The 12,044-nt window shown below is 32.0% G+C and overlaps 1 long non-coding RNA gene across 1 annotated transcript in view; it reads right to left on the reverse strand.

Annotated features, from left to right (window-relative positions):
• Positions 1-6,105: 6,105 nt before the first annotated feature.
• Positions 6,106-12,044, reverse strand: part of LOC142323022 (uncharacterized) — a 64,122-nt gene continuing 58,183 nt past the window's right edge. Inside the window, exons 2-3 of the long non-coding RNA XR_012756000.1 lie at positions 8,401-8,589; positions 6,106-7,130 (exon numbers count right to left, since the gene is read on the reverse strand). This is a non-coding gene — a long non-coding RNA (uncharacterized LOC142323022). The remainder of the gene's footprint in view (positions 7,131-8,400; positions 8,590-12,044) is intronic.

Consider the following 12,044-nt stretch of genomic DNA (forward strand, 5'->3'; position numbering starts at 1 on the left):
GAAAAATATAGAAAGAAATACCATAAATATGTCCGCAGAGACTTCTCAACGAGAATGTAGATTTTCACAAATGAAAACGTAAAACAGTTGATTCTTACGTAATGAAAGTTTATTCATGCTGACCGTGTCAGTTTAATACCCAAACGTTTGTCAAACGAAACGCAAGAGCAATGTTTTCAACGCTCAACGCCTCGGCTTGATATACAAGGAAGGAGAGTTACCGAAAGCTGTACTCATAAAATTTCATAACTTGACTATTGGCCTTAGAATGAAATATGTTGATGGTTGCCTACCCATTTCACCAGTTTTTACAACATTCTAAGCGACAAAGGGATACGGAGATGTCGATCGCGGAATGCGCTTTTCCTCAGATTATCAACAGATTTGGTTAAAATTTATTTGAGACTATTTCGATTAAAAAAAAAAACTATCAAAACAGGCTTACCAACGTCGGATATATTGCGTAACATAATTTTTTTAAAAATATAGTCGAATTGATAACCCCGTCCTTTTTTGAAGTCTGTTAAAAAAGTGATTATCATTAAAAACTTTCCTTTTTAAATATAAAAGATCTGGTTCTTGAACTTTTTTGCTCATTATAAACGTTTTATTTTTTAAAGTGGTTAAATAGAAGACAAGATTACGTTTCTATTTTTAACCATCATCATCGGTAGATACTGAGGAAAAGTTAAAATAAAAAATTACGATTGTAGCAATAATAAATAAACAAATAGATGAAAATATAATATCTTTAATAAATTTAACTTGCAAAAAAAAAACAATATTTATGAAACACTAGTTTTTTTGTTGCAATATAAACAACTTCAAGCTTGCAATAAATTCCAAATTTAATCTTTTTGACTAATATCTAATCTAAGTCAGACTATTTACAGTACAAAGTGAGCAAATTATTTTATCTGTTTAATATACTTTCTGTAGATAACATTTTAACAAAAAATTGGACTAACAACGGACAGAAAAAATTACTTCAATAGTGAAAAAATAAACTGAGTCAGGTCTATATATCAGCCCCTCATATTAGCTTAAAACTGATCGAACTAGTTTAACATCTGTATTATAAAAATCCCACTAACATATAAATTAGTAAAAATTAATTTTACGGTACTGTACACACATTTTATATAGAATTTAACTGAAAAATAGAAACATTAACATTAATATTTAAGTTTCAACGAACAGTATTGTAACAGGAATGGTCGGCCCGATACAGAATAACTACCAAGTTTTATTCGATTAACAGATCTTTCATGAATCAATTAATTAAGGAAAAGTAATAAAACGGGGAAAATTAGGAAAGGAGTTGAAGAAAATTGAAAAAAGTAATATACTTTAAGAAGCACTAACTTTAGGCACTAAAGTACCTATCCAGCACTAACTTTAGGAAGCAGTAACTTTTGGGTAGCAGGAATAGGAAAAAAAAGAAAAAACAAATAGACAAAAACAGGATCAGTTTTTATTTAACTTTTATCGAATCGTTTTAATTGTAAGTTTTCTTGTTTAACAATAAAATTGAGTTCTAAAGTCAACTATACAAAACAGTTAATCTTGTTTATTTACTTTTAATTATTGTTTTACGATTAACTTAGTTCTTTATTATTTTATTTCTCGATAAAAATTTGTATAAACTTTCCAAGAATAATAATCTTGAAATAGTTTTTTATTTCTTCATTGAAATCGTATTTAATAATTAAGAACTTTGTCCGATATAAAGAGGTGGTGTGTAAGGAAGATTAGAAGAGAACTCCCGGTCGTAATGTCTTATTTTCCAGTTATTCCACTCTTTTTTATCGTTTTATATCCTACAGTGAACTAATCGATAATCCTTTTTCTAAGAGTATATTAAGATAAATTTTTTAATTTTTAACTTATATTTATTATTTCTTTATTTATATTGTACATAACTGTTATGTATATTTATTGATAAATTCTTCATATGGAATAAACGGTTTTTTTAGAATAAATTAACTTGATTTGTTGTAAATATTATTATGGGATCCTGAGAATAAATAAATAAAAGTAAAATTTAATTTATAAAATTACGTAGTGAAGGAACAATTGCGTTATATTAAAGTTACAGAGTTATTTATTCACCCGCTCTTTGAACCTTCAGTTCAGTTTGCCCTTACGCTTGTGGGTTCTTTTACTTTCCTTTATCCACAACTTTATAATGTTCATTCAATTAAGTTCATATTTTACATCCTGTACTAGGGCTTTATGATAAGATTTACTGGAAATTACTTTTTACTGGAAATTACTGGATTTACTGGAGTAAGAATTTTTGATCATTCAACAGATAAATCAGACAGCTAAAGTATCACTGGTATATAATGGTATATAATTGCTTTTGGGTATATCGTTGAATCTCCTTAGTAATAGAATTTACCTTTTATAACGTTTAAAAATAAATTTAGTACCTGCTTTGATAGAGACTACGGTAAAATTAACCGTAATAAACTGCATTTCATTAGGTATTCGATTTTATTAACTGCAGCACTTTAATATTTTAATTATTTGCCTCATCGATGTTACCCAGGAAGACACCACAGATATTGTTATTTAAAAATATTAATTTTTGTAACTAGTCGAATGAAATTTTATAATAACACGCTCTTAAAAGCTTATTTATCAAGGAATTTACTATGTATAATAAGTTATAATTTTTGCAAAACAGTGAAAAAAAAGTTAATTTTTATAATTATCATTCGATAATTTTTTTTTGCGACTATAAAAGCGTTGTATTTGTATTTAAATTTATTTTTAAAAATTATTTAAAACTGAATATTAACGGTAAAAAAATTGCCTTAGATTACTGATATATATTTGTACATATACAGAGTGTTCCGGGAGGATTCTGCTAAACTTCATAAGCGTATTTTTCTCATTAAAATAATGAAAAAAAGTTCGTATATAAACATGGATACGAAAACGCTTCGTTAGCGAGTCACGGCTCGTGAAAGTTTCGCCCCGATTTTTGTTCCTCCACTGAAATGAAGCCTTACTGAAATTCTGCGAAGGTAAATTAAGGAGCGAATTTAATGATTTCTTATGGCTTTTGATCTGAAAAACTTTTAAAAATGGGTCCCAGAACTACATCACCGTTGTTTTCTGCGAAATAAGGTGTATAAACAAAAAAAAATTGAGTTGAATAACAAAGCGTTTTAGCTTTGGAGTAAAATAACTTTGTTAAATTGTCAATAAACAAAAAAAAATTATTAATTAAATCGATAGAGAATTTAATTTTGAGAAAACTGATGTAAATTATCTACCAACAACATCCCCCCACAACAGCAATTTAGTTGTACTTTCATGTGAAACAATAACAGAAAAATTACGCTAATACGTATTTGTCGGTCTGCAGTATTATGATGTTATTTTTTAATTATTAGCGCATTAATTCACCACTAGGGACGCTGTAATGCTATTCACTATTAGTAGTTTGTATTTAACCTCCCACGGAGCAAAGCTCTACAAACAAGATTTTCAAACACTATTGTGGTTATGATTCAGAATCTTGCTTCGACGTGTTGTATTTGTTAAGTTAAGTTTAAGTATAAAATTTTATTTAATTTTTGAAGTGTGCATTCGTGATTTATGTGTATTTAAGTAGTTAATTTGTACTGATTTTTAAAGCTATTGATAGTAAGTAGTAAATTATTTCTTCTGTAATAAAAGAAAAATGCCGTATAAATTTACAAATCAGAAATATGACAACATTCATTTCATTTATGGTTTTTGTATCGGCAATGCTACACGAGCCGTTGAAGAATATCGTCGATTTCCCAACCCAGACATTCCTAGTCGGCAAGTATTTGCACATACTCACCGACATCTAATAGAAAGCAGAACATTTGTAATATTAGAAGGGGAAACAAATGCAAATGAGCAGATTTTACGTATGATAGAGCGAAGTCCAGTTACTAGTACTCGTAGATTATCTTTACTTTTGGGGATTCCACGCGGCTGTATACGACGGACATTACACAATGAAGGCCTTTATCGATATCATCCTCAACCAGTTCAATGTCTTGAAGAAGGTGATCACACCTGTGGCCTAATTATTTTAAATGGCTATTGCAAAACAGCGTGAAAAGAAAATTGCCTGTTCTTATCGGATTTTCAGCGGTAGACTCACCATAACGTTCAGGTACCTGAACCTTCTTAAGATAAGCTGTCAATATTTTTAGAGGATGTACCAGTACAAGAACTGATATGCATCTCCACACGATAGCGCACCAGCCATTTTTTTTTGGTCCTGTTATTCATTATCTGACTAAAACATTTCCTAAACGCTGGATCGGTCGAGATGGATCTCAATTATGGCCAGCTAGATCAACTGATATGAATACCTTGGATTTCTTTTTTTTGGGATATATGAAAGCGTTAGTATAAGCACAAAAAACAGAAAGTGCAAATGAACTTTTACAAAGAATGGGCCATTGAAGAAATCAAAAGCAACCCAACAATGCTAGAAAATGCTGTCTCATCTGTAACTCGGCGTGCTGGAATGTGGCGGACATTTCAGCTTCATGGCGGACATTTTGAATAGTTGATGTAATGTAAGAATAACTTATGTTATTCTGTTTGGTTTTAGAATAGTTCGTTTTTACAATTTTATCCAATAATAGAAGGCTATTCGTTTTAATCTAAAATTCTAATTCATGTTTTCCATATTGTTCTGCATTAAAGAATACATTATTTTCTTGCAATATTATTTATTTTTTATTGACTTAATTTACATCAATTTTCTCAGAATTAAATTTTCTATTAATTTAATCAATAAATTTAATTTTTTAACTGACAATTTAACAAATTTTCTTTACGCCAGAGGTAAAAAATTGTGTTTTCCAACTCAACGTTTTTTGTTTATTACACTCTATTTCGTAGAAAACAATGGGGATACAATTGTGAACCCATTTTAAGAATTTTTCAGGTCAAAGATCATAAGAAACCACTAAATTCCCCCCTTAATTTACCTTCCCAGAATGTCAATACGGCTTTATTTCAATGGTGGAACAGAAATCGGGGCGAAATTTTTCACTAGCCGTAAGCATTTTTGAACCCATGTTTATGTGAACATTTTTCATTATTTTAATAAAAGAAATAAGCTTATGAATTTTAGCAGAATCCTTCCTAGGACACTCGGTATATATATATATATATATATATATATATATATATATATATATATATATATATACCAAGATTTTATTTTTATTTTTGTTTTATTAAATATTTATCTTATATTTATTAATAAATAAATTTAGTATAATTTTGTAAAGCTTTTGGCAGTTTTTCAACTTAAATTACGATGTGTGACTTATATTTGTAATTTAATATTTTCTTTTATAAAAAAATATTTCCTTTATAGAAAATTCTACTCTTCTTTTGATAAGAAAGATGAAGTCAAATGATTAGATTTGCTTGGACCATTGAAGAAGTGAGGTAATCTTAAATCGGTTTCTCATCCTTCTACACTTTTCTCTCTAGAAATTTTACAAAAAAAAAAAAAGGTTTATAAAAGAAGAATCATGTTTTATTTTCTTTTTTTAATATGTAATTTGTTAATAAAATGGTTGAATTTATTGATAAAAATATATTCTTCTAAATAAATGTTTATATTTTTTATATAGATATGAATAAAAATATATTTCAATTAGAATAGATTCATTCAAAGGAATGATTCACGAAAACTGTAACAAACTTTCAAGACATGTTCTACGTGAAAAAATAAAGAAAAAACTCATATGAAACAAAAAGGTTTGGAAAAGCTTCGTTAGTGAGTAATCGGGTGGCAAAAGATTTCGTACCGATTTCCGCGCCTTCGGTAAAATTAAGTTAGATTGTAATTATTAGACCCAAATTAAGAGGTAAATTTTATGGTTTTTGCTGAAATTTAACTTGAAAAACTGAAAAAAATATGTCCCAGAACTTCTTTTATAGTAGTTTTTGCGAAAGCTGGATAAAAGGCAAAGGATTGGGGTCGAAAAACACAGTATTTTATATTTGGCGTAAAATAACTTTATTAAATTGGTAATAAACACGTAAAATTTATAAAAACAACTTTTTGCAGGGGATTTGATTTTGAGTAAAATGGTATGAATAAAGTCACAGAGACTAAATAAAAACTAAGATTTTTTGAAGTTTATTAAAATGAAACATATATTAAAACTTAAGAAATTAAATCATATTTCCAAAATATTTTATCAGCAATGTATATTCTACCTAAAGGAATTTTATGTGGTATTATTAAGATTTAGAACATTTTTTTTTCTCAAAAGATCTGGGTTCAAACACCACTCAGGTTTGTCTTTTTTTTTTCATTTGCTACAAAATTTATCCAGCATAAAGAAACAGTAATCAGTCTGTTGTTTCTGGAATATATAAATCAAAATTAAACAATAATTCAGATGTTTTTTGCTTTTTTTTGTTTCAACGGGAAAATAATTTCAGAATTAATTTTTGATGTATGTAATCTTTTTAAGTCTAAATAAATTAACAATTAATATAATCCACCTTACCAACACGTTGATACGTTCTCTAGATCTATCGGTTTACTTGGAAGCCATCATCAGGAATTAAATTATTATTCCTTCAGTATACTAGTAGGATCGGGACAGTCATTTTTTTTTTAAATTTTAACTATGATTTTTAAAATTTGACTTTAATGCATTAATTTTTAACTCCTAATGATGACTTCCAATTAAGTCGAAAGACCTAGAAAACGTATCAACGTGCTGGTAAGGTGAATTATATTAATTTTTAATTTATTTATTTAACATATCAGCGGTACCATGTTTGAGAAATTAATTTTTAAATGTAATTTTAAACTGATTATTATTATTATTATTTTTTTTTTATCTTTTAGCGTATTCGTATTCTATGTATTAAAAATAAATAAATAACTAATTTTGCAAAGCGGGAAATATTATTAATGTTTATTATGTCTTTACCGATTGAAACACATTATTATTAACCGATTTCAGTGATGAATTTATAGCGTCTGTATCTTTTCATCACGTTTCGGGTTTGGCAGGCATGACATTTTTCACACGCTACAAAAGTCATTATTATCCATCAGTAACTGTTTATTGGACGTCAGCCTGTTGTTACTGTAAAAACAAATAATTATTTTTATTACTAGGACAATTTAATTGTAACAGATTTAAATTAATAAAACAATTATAATTATTCACAAATATAAACTTATATATATTGTTTGAAGGGATGAGTATTTAACAATTGTGACAGATGAATAATAATTATTCGATATATGATACAGAATAATACAATTGATGACGCAATATAATGGATTAGAATATTACGTATTTAATATATATACACGAGTATATATATATATATATATATATATACACGAGCATATATTATATATATCCATCTATCGAGTGAGGGTGGCAATCAAAGCTTGCTTTTGGGACCGGGGTTGGACATAAATATGGACAGTAGTAATGCGTTGGGCGGTAGCATTCAGCATTCGGTAGTGGTAGTAGAGAAAGTGGTAGCGGGATTTGGCCATTTACATTTACAAGGCTATATTCAAATGTTCACCGTTGATCCCTATTCCATTACCCCCCCTCAATCATTATCATTCTCACTCATTCTCTCTCTTTCTCGCACTCTGATTTCCTTCTCATCATCATCATCGTCGTCATCCATCGTTTCGTTTATTATTCAATGTATTCTATTTACGCATTTCGTTAATTACAGTTCTTTTGTTTCTGAATAAAAACATTCTATTGTTTTTCTTTATTGAATATTTTTATTTAGATTTAATAATTGTATCTCCGGCTTTCCTTTGATAATTAGTATCCTGTAGACAGTGATATGTCTAAAGGATTGTGGTGGAGGCGGTTTATTCTGCCTACCGATAAGGAAAGGCTATTATTTTGTGAATAATTTTCCAGATACTGTTCTTAAAGAACCCATTTAATTTAATAAAATTATAATTAAAAGACTACTATAATTATACTGGTGTTCTAAATGCCAGTTTCCCAGATTATTAATGGAAAAAAGTTAAACAAATCAATTTTTTTTTTTTGAAACTATTATTATTATTACAGATTTAGTGCACATCAGAAGAAATTTTTAAAGCATCGACCTTTTGAATATTTGTCCTTATGAATTCTTGGCATCGTTCAACCACGATATAATATATTCTGTTCCAAAAAAATTTTGTTCTGATTTATAAAATTCAACTGATTTTTCAAGTGACAGGTTGAGGTGGTTCAAAATGTTGGAATTCGAAAAAACACAGCATTTATCAAAAATAATGATCGATTTCATATATATTTCGAAATAAAATTATTTTACAATTACAAGACGAATTATATATTATTAAATTTTTTTTTAAATTTCACTTACCAAGTTATAAATGTTCTATGCACCTTCATCTGCTGCACCGTTAACATCAAGAGAATAGCTGGATTCTTCCGTAACGCGTTGCAGACAGTTTTCTGTTACAGAAGTGCAGTTGTGATCCTGGTTTCCGGCTCATCCAAATCGTAAGTGTTCATCGTGGAATATACACTATACGCTATGTTACACATATCCCTGCAAAAAAAAGTCACAAGGTGTAATGTCTGAAGATCTCGGGAGCCAGAAGTATAGTACCAAGTCTTGAGCTACCTTTGAAGCGATATTTCATTTAAAAGTCTACGAACTCAGCTGTGCCGATGTGACAGAGCCTCATCTTGCTGAAAAATGAATTCTTTATAACCAGTAGCATCTCAAGATAAATAAGAATGTCCTGTTACTGTCCTACCGTCTTCCATATTGACTAAGATCATATTAGAAGGGTGCAAGGGTACTTATGATTCTCAAGAGTGCAGACGAAGTGTTAAAGTTCATAAGTACCTAGGTGTTTTGTTTGATGAAAAGTTGCTCTTTAGCAACCACATTAGGCAAGTAGCGGCGGACGCCGTCTCAGTGATGCACAAACTTAGGAGGATTGCTCAGAAAGACTATGGGTTGGTGGGCGGTGAAATGTACATGGTGTACCGAGGTGTCTTCAAAAGCATGACCTCTTACACAGCGTCCCTTTGGGCGCATAGGTTGGATATGAATAGAGCACTTCTTCAAAATTTAAGGAGTGCCCAGCGCAGAGCTTTAATTGTATGCACTGATGTTTTTAAAACAACCTCCTACGAGGCTACCACCGTAGCGGGGAAGGCTCTCCCAATCGATTTTTTGCTGAAAGTTCGGGCAACCATGTGGAGATAGCGAAGAGGCCGGGAGGCTGAGATATTTGGGATGCGGTTTCGAGCCGGGCCAGTACCGGAGCGGAACGGTGATCACAATGCACCCGATCTAAATTTTTTTCAGTTGCCCATCTCCCGCCTACGGAAGAGGCTGCAGAGCCTCGCAATGGAAGTGTGGCAGCTGGAATGAGACACCACGACTAAGGAAAGATCCTTGTATAAGTTTATACAGGATTTGGGGGGATGGTATGCCTTGAGCTTGTTTTAAAGGGCATCGGGTGCCCGGGTGCTCACCAGTCACGTTAATTTGAATCAATATCTGTTTCGGTTCCGCCTGGCAACTGATGAGCTCTGCCTCTGCGGGGAGGTCCACTCAAATTAACACCTGATATTTGACTGCCCTGCTCTTGGGGGGGGGGGCAGAGACCGGGCCACCCTGGAACTAAAGGTCAAGGGGAAAATTGGCCACTCATAAGTGGCGAGTCAATGTAGCGAAAGTCGCATTGTCGGATGTCTGGGAGTTCTAGATGAGGTTACTTTGTTCAACCGGCATCCGTAGTTTTCTTAAGGTAAAGTCTCTTAACGTATTGCCGTGGGAAGCTAACCCTGAGTATGGCTGACCACCAGCCAATTATTATGGCTCCAAGCGCTATAAAATTGTGGACAGGTACTTGCTGGCATTCACCGACCTAGGCGTGGCAGCTAATAGCTGCCTAGACGAAATAAATTTTATTATGGCTGTCATATATATTTTTAGTATTTGACGGGGGCGCCTACCCATTTTAGCAAATATATGACAAGTGAGCGGTTGGGACACGTAAGCCGATGGTGTATAGCACCACGCTTAGTCCGCACACGCTGTTAGGTAAGCTGTAGGAGCTATGTTAGGATACTGGTCGCTAAACTGTTCGAGCCGTTTGTGGCACAGACATTCATTCTTATGCTTTAGGGTGACGGAATGGGGTGGCGGCGGGAGAAATGCCAAGCAAACCAAGAGCATATTACAAACATCGTTAGGTTTTCTTTCGTCATTTACACGAAGAGCTTGTACCAGTTGTGATCGGTACGGACTGAAATTCAAGCGTCATGTTAATGAACGCCAAACAGTAATATGAGGGATCGAAGATCTCGGCTAGCGCGATGAGTAGACTTTTCCGGGCTTTGCTGAAAAGCCTTTTGAATTCATTGTACGGTTTCCTCTGAAGTGCTTGGTCGTCCTGGGCTTTTCCCCTAACATAAATACCTCGATTTTTTAACTTGTTTATACCGGCAACCATTGTTTTATTCGATGGTGGATCTATCCTGAAACGCACGCTGAACCGATATTACGCACTCTGTTTTGCTAAATTGTAGAATACAAAATGTTTTCTGTTACATAGACGCCATCTTTTTTACGACTTAAGTTGCCATGCATTTCCAAATACCTGAGATACACCAAATATATACCTGAGATACATTAAGTTTTTTCTTTGTAATTTTGTAAGGATTTTCATCGTACCAGTAAACACAATTATCCCAGTTTACTAGGACATTCTGCTTTCAGCAGAATGTCCTAGTAAAATAAATTCCTTAGAAATTCAACCTAATCAGTGAAGTAGAAGCGACACCTTGTACAATGCTGCGGTTGATTTTATTTCGTATGAGGAGTTTCAAGAAAGTTTGAAGATATCAAAAAATAGGAAAGCTACTGGTCTAGATGGCACTAATACTGGAGTTACTGAAGTATGGTAGAACTTCACTCCAGCTTCCCGTTTTACACCTTATAAATTTATGTCGGAAATCCTGTTAAATTTCGGAAACATGGTTTGTAACTAAAGTAATTTCATTGTTTAAGAAAGATAAAATTAGGAATTATAGACGTATAAGGCATTTGAATATTGCATAAAAGATTTGTAGCAAAATTTTAAACGGTCGGCTTCAAAGTTCGAAGTTATGTTGTTACGTACAAAGTGATTTTCGAGAAGTACATTCTTGTGCCGATAATGTTTTTCCATTGCAACAAATCATTGAGAAGCGACAAGAATTTAATCTAATGATGTATTTGGCTTTATTGACTATACCAAAGCTTTTGACAGAGTTGATAGAGGTAAACCACGTGACGTAATAAAGAAAAGAAGTTTATTCACTACATCTAATAAACTGTATTAAATCAATAGATTTTGGTTCATCCATAGTTGTTCAGTGTGGATGTAAAATTTCAAGAATTGTTCTTGTAAATCGAGAAGTAAAACTAGGTTATAATCTTTCTCTAACTTTGTTTATCGTGTATTTGGATGATCTTGTTAGAATGTGGGATCTGGATGTAAGCCCAGGTATTAAGTTGGATGAGGGTTTTTTCTCAACACTATCCTTTATGCGGATGATCAGGCAATTATTCAGAATACCGAAGATCTGTTGCAGAAAGCGGTGTTTAGGTTATACAAGGTTTGTGGCAAATACATCACGGAAATCTCTGGATAAAACAAAAACAACAGCTTTTTTTAGGAGAGGATTCAGTAAGAACAAAAACTGCCATTAATGATAAAACATTGAAGCAGATTTGACATTTTAATTACCTGGATTGTGATATGAGTTTTGGCGGTGATAGAGATATAGAGAGGAATCTTAACAAATTTCATTCTGTGTACAGTACGATAAGACGAGCTCTCAATAGGAAAGCTTCAAGAGAGACTCATCTTAAATTCTATAGCATTATTAGTGCTCTAGTAGTTGTGCAGAAATTTGTTACTGCACAATAAGTCATTGCTCCAGGATCACTGCTTCTGAAATGAGATTCCTATGAGCAGTTAAGAGGTGCACTTTAAGGGA

Source organism: Lycorma delicatula, chromosome 4 (assembly GCF_047948215.1).
Source record: "Lycorma delicatula isolate Av1 chromosome 4, ASM4794821v1, whole genome shotgun sequence".
Classification (NCBI taxonomy): Eukaryota; Metazoa; Arthropoda; class Insecta; order Hemiptera; family Fulgoridae; genus Lycorma; species Lycorma delicatula.